Consider the following 14263-nt stretch of genomic DNA (forward strand, 5'->3'; position numbering starts at 1 on the left):
AACCCAAAAAGCATAAAAGGGCCTCCTTAATTTGCTGATGTTTTTCACAATCTAAATGTAATGCACAGGGATCCCTCCCCTCATAAATAAAGAATGATATTGTGGGCACAGATCTTTGATCCTTTAAATTATAGCGATATGAAAAACATGTGGGAAATTCAACTACGGCCATCGAGCTGTTTCTTTTTACCTACGTACACCTGCCAGACGTTTGTGCCTTCTTGCAAACAGGCCAGAAGATTATAAAAATAGATCTTCGTGTGGAAGAGCTGTAAAGTATTTTTATTTATCCACCTGTGTTATGGCAGGTAGTCTGAGGGGAGGCTTTCCATCATTTTGTCATCACAGATGTCAACAAAATGTTGCCAACAGCTGGAGCCATCAATAATCTTTTGTTATACAGAATGAGTCGGGGGGGCATCCATGTTGGTTTCACTCCAGTTCCCTTTCCATTGATCAGAATTGCACTTCCACATCCACAGACAATAATAAGCCTATAGGCAGGTTAAATTAAGAGACAGTATCTAGATGCTGACCTTTGACCTGATCTATGTCTAGGTATACAAAAGTATGCTCACATCCAGGGAGCTACAAATGAATGATGGGACATGGAGAGGAAGGTGGAGAAAAATATAGGCAAAGAATAGGAAGTACAGGAGAAGGATGAGGAGGGTGAGGGAAAGCAATGGAGAAAAACAAGGGATGGCCATACACATGGCCCTGCATTTGCATGTGTTTGGTGTGTGTGTGTGTGTGTGTGTGTGTGTGTGTGTGTGTGTATGTGTGTATGTGTGTGTGTGTGTGTGTGTGTGTGTGTGTGTGTGTGTGTGTGTGTGTGTGTGTGTGTGTGTGTGTGTGTGTGTGTGTGTGTGTGTGTGTGTGTGTGTGTGTGTGTGTGTGTGTGTGTGTCTTTGTGTGTGTGTATTCACAGTAAAACAGGAACATGTAGCTGTTATTTTCGCAACAACCAGTTGTCAGTGCAGAGGACTCTCCTCCTTTTGTGTGCGTGTATGTTTGTGTTTGAGTGGGACCAATCTTAGCCTTTCTAGCACATTACCATCATCAACCTTTGCTTCTTTGTTGTTTTATTTGAGTTTATTTTTGTGTACACATGTTGCTATCAATGTCAATACGCAAAGAAAGACAGACAAAGACAGACGAGTAAAGCAGAGTATAACAAAAACAGACAGGGCAGAAGGAAAGTTGAGGTGAGTGAGTAAAATATACAGATTGATGATCAATGATTCACAAAGTCCTCATGTGTGAAACACCGCCTGTGTTAATTCCAATACACTCCGCCTGTCTGCTAGCAGGTCATAAAGTGGAAAGTCTGGCATGCCTTGTGTATCTACAGCATTTTAATCGGTGTGATGATTCAAAGCGATGCGATGCAGATGACGAGTTGGCAGGAGCTAACACTCCCCACCTGCAGACCTGTTCAGTTTTTAATGCCCCACGGAGAGACTCTGCGAAGAACGTCTGTTTTTAGTTTTTTGCTGAGGTTCTCTAAACTCAAATCCAAAACAGAGAAGGTTCAAGGGCCTTGTGGGTTTACAGGTTAAAACACCCTCTGTGCTGCGGATGTGAATTTAAACTTGGTACAGTGTATCTTTTAGTTCCTCTCAAATGCTGCATGATGTCACATTTAAAACATATTAATACAAAAAGATGACATAGAGAGTATGGGACATAATGCAACAATGAAAATGCTGTTGATATTATATTTGTGGAGAGTACCTCTCATGCAATTGATCTTAAGTAATTTAAAGTTGAAAAAAAGGCTAACCTAATGTGAAAATAATACTCTATTAGCTTGACTAATGTGAATATGAAAGTACATCCTGTTTAGGGTCTCAAGAGGGCTAGAAACAGTTCTTGTGCCAGCTACTCAGGAAATATGTTCATATTGGATATTTCCCATGACTTCCATTCCACTACAGGTAGTGAAGAGCCCTCTCCCTTTATATTAAAGGGGCCTTTTTAGGCTTTTTGGGGTTTCCCTTTCCTGTAATGTGTTATTCATGTGTTTGTGCATGTAAATGGTCTGCAAAGGCTAAAATCCCAAAGTTCCCTCCAGAGGGAGTTTCTCTCTAACGCAATTAAGTAAAATCGACCATAATTATAAATAAAATATAAAATAAATATTTATACAGACATAAGAAGTAAAGAAAAACATATGCACATCATATATAAAGTTGTGTATTAGTATACGTATATAAATGCAGTATTAAACAGTTTAAAAGGACAAAATGCAACCAACTAACTAAGCAGCTGTCTCCTTGATACTGACCATGTAAATACGTCTCTTAAAAAAAAGTAAAAAAACATCCCTCACACACATAGCATATATCCGGAATCATAATGGTTAGCAGTGGAGACCACATGTGCAACACGTTTTGAATTAAGGTCATAAACTAACACCCACTTAACTCGCACTAGAGGCTTCAGTAGCTGCAGTACATCTACAGCTTGTGTTGTGTCCTGTCTCTGTCTCACACACGCTGTTGACAGTTGGTTGGTAGAATCAGACATCAAACAGGGAGGCCTGATGTTCGTCTGCTACATCTGTCTCAGTGCTGCTCAATGTTTATTGTTTCATCTCCACTTTATTTACTGTATCCTTAATTATTTCCATGTTTGATCTCTTCGAGGGATGTAGGGGGAAGCCATTTTCCTGATGTAGCCACACTGTTATACACGCCAAGCCAAGAGTGTGTGCGTACATCCACTGACTCACACACACACATGCACACTCAAGCACACACATCATGGGGTTCTCCTATTCACTTGCAGTGCAGGTGACACAAGATGGATGACTGTCTGACTGCGACATCTTAAACCTGTTACCTCTGAGTGGATGTTTATTTGAATTCTCCTCCCCACTGTATCCCACACAGGGGGGAATTCTCTTGAACTGCAGCAACAGGAGTGTAAATATTATGGGGAAAGCCACTGAGACATGAAATGTATCTTTAATTACAACATTGATATATCGGGGTCAGTCTCTCAGCGCATGTGAAGGGAACTTGACCTTTCCTTTTTCTACCCATGATTTCTTGTTTGATTTGGTGTACACACTCATTAAACAAATGTATATAGTGTATTATATATGGTACAATATGTTTGTATAAGGGCAAGATGTATGGTGAAGGTTAGTTGGCGTGCTGGGGGCTGACTTTAAGGAAAAGCCACAGCTGAGATATCGAATTCCAGTTATTTAAAATAATGAAATAATTCATGAAATCTCTTTAAGCTAATGTTTGTCTTTTATCAAGTAATGATATGAGTAAATCAAGTATGAAAGGGTTAAAAAAATCATGAGTAATTAATTAAACTGGGGTGGGGTTTTACAGACAAAGATTGTATTAATGTTTACAGTAGAAGACTAAAGCTTAGTAGACACAGCTCACAACCCCCGTAAAACCACATTATGTTGTTTTAACATTTCTGCAAAAAACATAAGAAAATGCAATGTTAAAATTGATAATTAGTTATGCAGATTTTGTGACTTTTAGACGGAGCCTGGTTGTTTATGCAATATTCTGTCTTTATGCTAAGCTAAACCAATGGGCTCCTGGTTGCAGCTTCCTATTACCTTAGTGTACTTCTGTCAATGTGTTCATTTAACTCTAGGACAGGAGGTCAAACAAGTGCCTTGCCTCAAAATGTTGATTTACTAATTTAAGCTCATTCCTAAACTATTTTAGAAGCGTCATACTGATAGGATAAAAAAAAAAGAAGAATAACCTGATTTAAAATGGTCATTTTGAACCATTTTACTTATTTTTTTCAAGTCATTGGTTTTATATATATATATAAATATATATATATATATATATATGTATACAGTCTATAGTTCTTCTGCAGTATCCTCCTTATCGTTGCCATACTTATATCAAACAAATTGCCAATCATCATAAACATTTTGCCCTTATGCCTACTCTAAACCCGGATTTTATTGAAATTAAACTTTTAAGCTGTCATTAATAATGCTTTTCATGTTTTGTAAAAAGACTATGTCATTACTAAAGCAAATTAGTTGTTGCACTATTTAGCTGAAATGTGCATTACAATGATCCTGTTAAGCAGAGATCATTTATGGAATGCCATTTAACCTGTTAAACCCCGAGCCTGTTTTTCAGGTTTCAGGCTCGAAAATGACATTCCCAGAACAAATGACCATATCGTCCCTCCTAAAAGCGTTAAATTAAAAAACTGTAAATTATAGTGTCCGTCCAAAAAGTATTTTGTACTTATAGTGAAAACTAACCTTGGATGATGGGTTAGTAAACTAAAAGCTTTAGTAATCCAAAGTGAAACAGATAATAAGTACCCTGTATCAAGATTGATGCAAAACAAGTGATATTTGACCTTTTTAGACAGATTTAGCACAAAAAACCTCTTCTGGGGCCATTTGGGTGGATTTTCCATTATCTCTGGGACTCCTTGCTCGATTTTGACATGTGACATCTCTTCCTGACCGTTAGAGTCAATATAATCAAAGGGAAATCATCCCATAGACTCTCATGTTAAAAAAAAAAGCTGGCGTCTCTGCACATGCAATCTGACTGCAGAGCATAGGAATATCCCTGCTCTGATATCTGGAAACGGAAAAGCAGTTTTATTGCTTTTGGATTATCAGAACATTTCAAAGGGGACACAGACACATTGGATTAACCTATGGATCAACTACACCATCGTTTTTTTTAATCGTTTTAATGCAATTGAAGACCAGTTTTGACCAGACAAAGACCAAGGTAAGCCATGTCAGTTTATTAAATATTAAGGTTCCTTAGACGTTGTTTCCTGCAATTGACGTGATTTCGGCCCCGTAACCAGGTCCGTGGGGCTTAAGAGGTTATCAGGGAATGTTTAAATAACCACAGACATCAGAATTATATGTATATATATTAATAATATAAGATATAATATGTTGCTTTTGTGACTGGGTAAATACCATACAGTCTATGGTAAGTACACAACACGGGAGTCGGGACGTCACGTGCCTCAAAGGTTGAGCTCCCGCCCACGTTGAGCTCATAGAGTGGCGAAGTCACGCCCATCTACTTCCGGTACATGGGACCTTATTTCGGAAAAATAATGTATTGAAGTCAATGGAGAGAGAAAACGTATCTTTTGATCCTTTTGAATTGTGCCATGAATTACACATTATGATGTTTGTCTATCTTCAAAAATAATTTCCAATTTCCAAAAAAGTCAGTTTGTCGTAAAACTGTTGAAATATAAGACTATGAGAAAAATACGCAACTAGAAAGACTACAAATCCCAGAGTCGCGTAAGTGATGTCACAATTGTTTTCCTCCACTACGAGATAGCTAAGATCAGCGCCATATAGATAGAATCTATCTATATGGCGCTGGCTAAGATAAGATAACTTTAACAAGATGCCTGTGTGCTTAGTACAAGGTTGTTATCATACCAGCAATGGATCTTGCTCGTTCTTTCGCCTCCCGTCTGATGAAAGGACCAGGAGTGGCTGGATCAAGTTAGCTACCTAGCTAGTAGCTAGCACGTTAGTTAGCATTACAGCCTTGTCATTTTTATTAGCCTTAATATGAAGTAAAATTAAGTAACCCAACATGTTAAACAGTAAGAATAGTAGTCCTATTTCGTGAACCCTTTGAAGAGTACTGTCACTGGTGTGATCATTCTATAATACACAATTTAAGCCCGGGGGAGAAATGCTAACGCTAGCATCGGCGATCTTCTTTTCTACTTCATGCTATCTGCACAAATGGTTGACATTAAACACTAAAAAGACCAGGCAGTTTAGAGAGAATCAAAGGAAGGCAGGCAGGCAGCTTTGCATGACATTCTTCTGGACGTGTTTCATTGTGGTGGTAGTGAGGGTAGTCAATCGTTTTGTTGACAAGACAGTAGTGACTGCCATCTTGGTGACGTGTGTTGTTCTGCGAGACCAGAGATGTAGTTAATTGAGCATTTCACACAAACAAATGTTTTACTTCACAGTTTTACGACACATTTTTTTTTTTTTTACTTGCAAAATTATCTTTTAAATTGACAAACATCAAATTTGTAATTTTTGGCACAATTCAAACGGGATCGAAAGATAATCTTTCTCTCTCCATTTCACTTCAATACATAATTTTTTCGAAATAAGGTCCCATGGAGCTCCACCGGAAGGGGAGGGACTTCGCCACTCTATTGAGGCATTGCACACTGCATTGAGGGGTACTACTGCATGAGTGCTGCACTGCACGCAGTCAGAGGTGAAGACCTAGGAGCCCGCTAATTATGGCTGCTGTGTCTGGTCCGACCGAATTTTGAAAATAACTTTACGTGGAATGGTGAGTTTGAAAACATCTATATCTATCTGTAGATATCTTTTTGCCAAAAATGTATTAGCTAAAAGACCTTCTCACAACAAGTTAGCTTAGCGCTAAAGCTGCACTAGGTTTACCTAACATTACTTAACGTCTGTTCATATGGTAACAAAACCGATTCAAAATGGCTTTTCATAAGGTTGCATATGAGTGATTTGTCACATTTAGTAACTTAGCAAAATGTTCAAAGGAGCATGTAATTAAGGGGATATTAGCAGAGGTTAGCTAACGTTAAGGCCTCGCCTCCTGACTGTCATCCTACACCTCTCTTCAGCGAGCAGTATAGGACAGACAGTGCCCCGAGTAGAGGGCTCCGCCTGTGCTTATATAACAAGGGTTACCATACGTAACCCCTCGTTATATCTCTCACAGGCTCCACCCTCTACTGGACTCTATGGGTACAATGGGTGGAGCCCCGATGTATACACGCGCTGTCGTCCAACAACACCGTTCCACCTCACTGTCCCTGACCGGCTTTAGCAGCCGTTGCGCCTCACCTCTCCCTTTGGCTGTAACCAAGGAGAAGTCCGGGCTGCGGCTGACAGAGCACACTCTGACGCACTTACCTCGCGAAAAGTGTGCTCGGAAACAGTGCTGAGGGCGTCCGCCTATAGGCAGACGGAGAAAGTCCCCAGCCCTGTATTGGTTCACTATGCATCCTCTCCTCTGAGTCCCTAAAGAGCAGTCCTGTGTTGCCCCAGCAAGCACAGATGAGGAGAAAGAGCCAGACATGTCCAAGAGATAACACTTTATGAAGGGGCCTGGCGTTGACCAAGACGCCGCCGTGCACATATCCTCCACACTCACACCGTTGAATAAGGCTGTTGACACAGCCACAGCCCGTGTGGAGTGTGCACGAACCCCGCGGGGCAGGCCCTCCCCGCCTGTCCGTAGGCATGTGCAATGCATTCGCAGAGCCAGCCTGCCAGGCGTTTCTTGGACAGAGCTTTCCCGGTCACCCCGCCCCCGAAGCACACAAACAGCTGTTCAGTGCATCTAAGGGCTGCCGTGCGCTTCACATAACATGCTAGCGCACGCACCGGGCAGAGGATGTATAATTAAACTTCCCTGGCCCCACTATGGGGTGGAAGACTAAATGACAGTCAGGAGGCGAGGCCTCCTTTTATACGGTGAGATGCGCGCATTCAGGTAGGCCCGCCACAGGGCCGGCTACGTCTATAGAAGTCTCAGTAAGTGAATGCTTGCATGATAAGGTAGTACCCATAGATTCCAGTAGGGGGTGGAGCCTGTGAGAGATATAATCCTCTTTAATGGTCACATTGCAGAGCACACTGCATTTAAGCCATCCTAATACCAGGAGTCTAGTACTAGGAGCAGTGGGCAGCCATTGTACAGTGTAGTGGCAATTTATTATATTACTTTATATAATAAAACCAAATGATGATATTGTGCTTAGAAATTGTTTGGTCAACTCGACCTGTTGTACCACACGGTAGCATCCCCCCAAGGTCGTACCTTGAGGATGCGGCCCTCCCTATGAGAGCATTGTAAGATAACAGTTTTCTAAGGAAAGTCTTATCTCTTTTACTTCCTGCACAGCAACAGTCCTCTATAAAACACACACACAAATTATACCCTGTGTGCACTCCTGCAGACTACTCTGTACTCTGTGAGACATACCTTTGAAGCGCTTCAAATAAAGAACCAACGAAAGACAACGCTGCTTGCTTTCACCAGTTTATTATTGATTACTCTCATTGTACATCTTTACAGTATTGACGAGTTTAAAATCTCCACGACAATTTGGTGTCAGAAGAGTGGGATCTCTGAAAGCTCCATCGGGGACACCTACGGACGCTGGTGGTCGCTCCGGGATCCTCGGATTCTCCTCTACCTCGACAGAAAACGTACGGGACGAGAGGACCAGCGCCGGGGTGAAACCGATTGACTTCACAAGATCCAATGAACTCAAAAGGCTTTCAATGCTCGGTGAGATGTACAATTTCTAATTGTTTAAAAGTCAAACGTAATTAACCTCCATGACATTTATAAGGCGAGCTCCTCAAAAGTAGGATATTTGGTATATCCGTCGTAAAAGGTTTTACGATCAGTTTTTGTGTGATTTGTACTGGGGAACAAATATCACATCACCGACGGGTGAAAAATAGTGTTTTGGTAACACGGGGTGTTTTGGTAACACTTAAAGACTTTCTCCATGGGGACAAAGCAGAGTAGGGGGGCAGGCCAACCTCCTGAGGGCCCAATTGTAGATGGTGAAGACAGCTTATCAGAGTTGGAAATATGGACGGAAATGTTCGGATTTCCAAAGGGAGGTTCTTTGAGTAGAAATGAAAGACCTAAAGGAAACATTACAAGTTCATGAGGATGGTATGAGGAAGAAAAATAAAGTTGAAGTAAAAGAGTTCGATAAAATAGAAAGTCACAGAAAGTGTTGGAAATATTGGGAGGATGAAGCAGAATGTCGCAAAAGGAGGCAGTAGCCTCAGTGTCAAAGAAAATATTAAGGTTGAAGATGAATGTGAAGAAAAGAAGGAAAAGAAAGAATTTCCAAAAGCATGTAAACCCCAGACATCTCTGTATCTTTCCATTGCAGGCCTGAATTACCCTCTCCTCGACTCTGGGTATCCTTTCCCTCCCCCGGCGTACAACCCTGGCAATCCGGCTAGCTCACCTCAACCACCTCCCCCGCCACTACAAGCCCCAGCCATGCAGTCAGCAGACTCCCCGTCAACTCCAAGCTCGTCCACCCCCATCAGGCCCAAGTATTCCGGGACAGCAGCGGGATAAAAAAACCTGATGCCCTAGGGGACCAAGCGGGCGTTTGGGAGACACACCTCAGTAATGCCTTCCTCAACGGACTCACAGCCACAGCGCAAGCCGCACAGAATGCTGGCCGCTCACAATACCGAGGGAGAGGCAGAGGAGGTTTTCCGAGGCAGAGGACGAGAAGCAAGACCTTCAAACGACGAAAGATGTTTTAAGTGTGGCAGTGTTGAACATTGGATCCGGGACTGCCCACAGAACACTGGCAGCGGAGGCAGAGAAGGACAGCAAGGACGGGGCCATTCACAATCAGACTGACCTACACCAGAAAAGGGAGGAAGGGGCCCAATCGAGCGAGAAGGAAATTCAGCCTGCAGCTTCAAAAAAGGGAAGTGATACACACACACATTATGCAAGCTATTGATAGAGTAGAGTGTGCACCTACACCCACTATGTAAATTATGACGAAGCCTCATTTAAGAAATGTCCAACACTCACACGGACAATTATGGGCACTGATTTAACTTTTCTGGTTGACTCAGGGGCCACACACTCCGTGATAAAAATGGCAAATTTTCCAAATTTTAAATTTAGTAGTATTTATCCACTCAATAGGAGCAAGGTGTAAGCGGCAGGTGTAACTATAAAGGAGAAGTTTTCAGTACCAGTCCAGTGTAAAGATAACGGTGATGACAGCCACCCATTTCCCACATCAGTCAAACACAGTTTACTTCTGTCATCTGTCTGCCCTATACATTTACTGGGCAGAGATCTGATCCTCCGGTTTCTACAAATGAGGGTCTAAAAGTCAGACGACCATCTCCCACGATGGTCCAAAAACTCTAATTTGACGAAGAATTGTTGTATGTGTATCAATGGCTTGCAACATTTCCTGATTCTCAGAAACTGTTGCGTTTGGCCCTTCAGCGTGTCTCCTCACTGGCTGTATTCATGGAGGCTTCTCATTTACATTGCACTGCTAGCGTTTCTGATGATACATGCAAATACTACGATGAACAGTTTCTGTTGGAATGTGTAAATGATAACATCATGCTTGAAACAATGTATTGGAGCTCCCTGCGCAGCGCTATTTCTGTCACACTCACACCCACACAACACAAGCTGTATCAAATCCCAGGGGCGGTCCCACACATTTCACTAGCAAGGGGCCCCACTGATAGATGGAGGGATTTGGGTCCACTCGTTAAAGTTTGGGAGTCAGCCACTGATTGGGCACCTACACACACAGAATATGTCATGTACTCTATGTCACATGACGTGTATAAAATGAAAATTTGCACGAACGTAGCCGTTCTGCGCACATTGGTAATGCCATTTTTCCCGCCTTTACGGGTAATTCTCATATTTCTGAGCTTCCTGCCGCGCTTTCAGATGTGCCTCCCACACTTTGGGCAGCTCACAAATATGAAGTAGGTTTAGTCCGCTCTGCCGAACCTGTTGTAATCACTCCAAAGTCTACGTACCGTCCCAACCAACCCCAGTACCCATTAAAAACGTGAAGCCATTGATGGCATTCGTCCATTTTTTACCTCTCTGCTTAAACAAGGGGTCATTGTTGCATGTAATGATTTTCCAGTCCGAACTCCTGTTTTTCCGGTTTAAAAGATCCGTGACAAACCCCCTGACGAATGGAGATTTGTGCAGGATTTACGAGCTGTAAATGAAGTTTGTACATGCACGCGCACCGCTCGTTTCCAAATCCTTATCTGATTCTTTCCCAAGTTCCAGCCTCTGCAGCATTTTTCACTGTTGTAGACCTCTCAAATGCATTTTTCAGTGTCCCTGTACACAAAGACAGTCAATTTTGGTTTGCATTTGAGTATGAGGGTAAACCTTACACATTCACACGTTTGTGTCAAAGCTACTGCGAATCTCCCACTGTGAACAACCAAGCATTGTGTACAAGTTTGGCCTCTCTCCAAGTTTCTAAAGGCACCGCTCTCATACAATATGTTGATGACCTCATGATTTGCGCACCCACAGCAGAACAGTGTGAAGCTGATACCATTTCCTTGTTAAAACACCTCACAGCCGAGGGCCACAAGGCCAGTTTGTCTAAACTTCAATATGTCCAAAAGACAGTTACATTTCTGGGTCACATCATTTCAGGAGAGGGAAAAACGCTTTCAGATAAGCGTATTGCATCATTGGCTGCCCTGCCAAAACCTGTCACTAAGCGACAGATGATGTTATTTTTGGGTAAGTGTTAATACTGCAGGTCATTCATTCCTAACTATTCTCCGCTCGAACAGCCACTCCGTACCATCACGCATGTCACCGGTTTCAAACCTGCAGATCGCCTTACATGGATGCTGGAAGCCGACGAAGCCTTCATTAACATGAAGCTGGCTCTCCAATCCCCGCCGACGCTAGGTCTACCTGATCCTACCAAGCCTTTTACACAGGCAGTGGATGAACGCGATGGGTGTATGACCTCAGTTCTCTTTCAAGATCATGGGGGAAAACAGAGGCCTGTTGCCTATTTTTCCTCCAAGCTAGACTCTGTAGCTGCTGGCCTGCCAAAATGTCTCTGTGCAGTTGCTGCAGCTGAAAAAGCTCTCAACTCCTCACGTGACATTGTAGGTTATGCGCCTTTGACACTGTTGGTTCCACAAGCTGTTTCTCTCATCCTCTGTGAACAGAGAACATCACACCTCTCTGCTGCACGTTATCTTAGGTATCACACATGCCTGTTAGACATGCCTAATGTAGAAGTCAAACGATGTATCACTCTGAACCCAGCATCTCTTATGCCTCTCCCAGAAGACGGTGACGAACACGACTGTGTTGCCGAGCTTCTTATTGTATGCACTCCCAGACCTGACTTAAAAGATGTACCCCTGACAAACCCTGACCTCATTTTGTGTGTTGATGGGTCCGCCTCTCGCGACCCTGTGGGCACTAATCGGGTGGGTTTCTCTGTTTTTTCAGATTCTGCTGTCCTCTGTTCCGGACCGCTCCCATGCCACCTCTCAGCACAAGCAGCAGAGCTCGTAGCACTAACTGAGGCCTGCACTTTTGCTAAAGGCAAATCTGTAACACTGACTCACGTTATGTTTTCAGGGTAGTACATGATTTTGGGGCTATCTGGAAGTGTAGACAATTCCTGAAATCTGACGGAAAGCCAGTACTTAACCATGTCCTAGTTGCACTATGTAAACGCTCTGCACACACCGGCAAGACTGACCCTGTCTCATTAGGAAATGTGCTAAATTGACACATGGGTTAGACCATGTGTCAAAAGGGGGGATGTTAGAGGCCATTAATAGAACTTAGTCCATCATAGGGTAAGAAACACTGTCTAGTAATGGTTGACATGTGGTCCAAATGGGTTGAAGCATTTCCGGTAAACGCACAGACAGCAAATGCTGTGGCTAAAGCTTTACTAAGGGAAATTATTCCTAGATGGGGGATATCAAGCAAGGTCTCTAGCGACAATGGTTCACATTTTGCTAATGAGGCCATTGCACAGATAGGAGAATACCTTGGCATGGACATCAGAAAGCATTGTGCTTATCATCCACAGAGTGGTGGTGTGGTGGAAAGAGAGAACGGTACAATCAAAAACAAACCAGCAAAATGCTGCGCAGACACAGGTTTATCCTGGACACAAGCCCTGCCCATTGTGCTGATGTACATGAGAATGCGGAAATGAACACGGAGTCAACTCAGCCCTTTTGAGATCCTTTTTGCAGCTCCTCCACAGATTGGGATCAAGGCGCCAGGATGTCCTCTCCCCTCCACAACTTTGTGTGAGGATGCTATGTTGTCATATTGTGTTAAACTGTCATCCAATTTAGCAGATATCAGACGCCAGGTAGCGGCAGCTCTACCTACCCCTGCTACTGGTCCACTCCACCGTATCCAACCAGGCAACTTCGTGCTGGTCAAGGACTTCCGGAGAAAGAGCTGGAGATCCAGCCATTGGCAAGGTCCCTACCAGGTGCTTCTCGTCACCCAGACAGCGGTCAAGGTCGCCGAGAGAGCCACGTTGATCCACGCCAGCCACTGCAAAGCTTTCATCTCTGCCCCAGTCTAGCCGGTCCAGTAGAAACAGACAACGACAAGTGACGTGCCAAGTCACCAACAGCACCACACACGCAGCACATACACCCTAGTCCCACACACAAGACTCATGGGCGATGGCCAGCTGTGCTTTTTCATATGCCTCTGGTTCCTCGTCTGTGCCGTCATGGTGTGGGGTTTAATTGACATGGTCATGAAGGCACGGGCTCAGTCAGAGTAGACACATCCACGAAGCAGACGACAACACCAAGAACATAAACTTTGTGCCTGATCACTGGCGAGTGATTGAAGATGGAGCCCCTCGGACAAGAATTAGCTAACGCCCACCTGGAAAGTATGATCTCCTCTGCATTCGTACAATACACCGCTGTCCTTCAAACCACTGACAATGTTACGACCAACCCAGAATCAGCCCCCACTGATTCCGACACTGAAGAGTCAGACACCGAACTGTAAAATTGTGTGTAAAATTGCCATTCCCTCGTTTCAGTATTCTTTTGCTTTCCACATACAGAGTCTGTCCTCCACAAAAACAGCCACTTTCCATGATATGTTTATGATGTGTTTATTTAAACCAGGTTGTATTCATTGATGTGTTATATTAGTCTATCCTGTCATTTGTTTTATTTTCATGATTGATCAGAGTATGATCAAAAGGGGGGAATGTAGTGGCAATTTATTATATTACTTTATATAGTAAAACCAAATGATGATATTATGCTTAGAAATTGTTTGGTCAACTCGACCTGTTGTACCACACAGTAGCATCCCGCCAAGGTTGTACCTGGAGGATGCGGCCCTCCCTATGAGAGCATTGTAAGATAACAGTTTTCTAAGGAAAGTCTTATCTCTTTTACTTCCTGCACAGCAACAGTCCTCTATAAAACACACACACACATTATACCCTGTGTGCACTCCTGTAGACTACTCTGTACTCTGTGAGACATGTACCTCTGAAGCGCTTCAAATAAAGAACCAACGAAAGACAACGCTGCTTGCTTTCACCAGTTTATTATTGATTACTCTCATTGTACATCTTTACGAGTTTAAAATATTCACGACAACAGCACCCGGGGAGCAATGGGATTGGGAGGGGTGAGGGGTTG

The 14263-nt window shown here is 43.1% G+C and overlaps 1 long non-coding RNA gene across 1 annotated transcript; it reads left to right on the forward strand.

Annotated features, from left to right (window-relative positions):
* The first annotated feature begins 6213 nt into the window (after positions 1-6213).
* LOC307013627 lies at positions 6214-14146 on the forward strand. Its single transcript, XR_013801000.1, has 2 exons — positions 6214-6329; positions 8100-14146. It is a non-coding gene; the product is annotated as an uncharacterized lncRNA (long non-coding RNA).
* Positions 14147-14263: the final 117 nt, after the last annotated feature.

The sequence above is a fragment of the Notothenia rossii genome, assembly GCF_949606895.1.
Source record: "Notothenia rossii genome assembly, chromosome: 7".
NCBI classification, from domain to species: domain Eukaryota; kingdom Metazoa; phylum Chordata; class Actinopteri; order Perciformes; family Nototheniidae; genus Notothenia; species Notothenia rossii.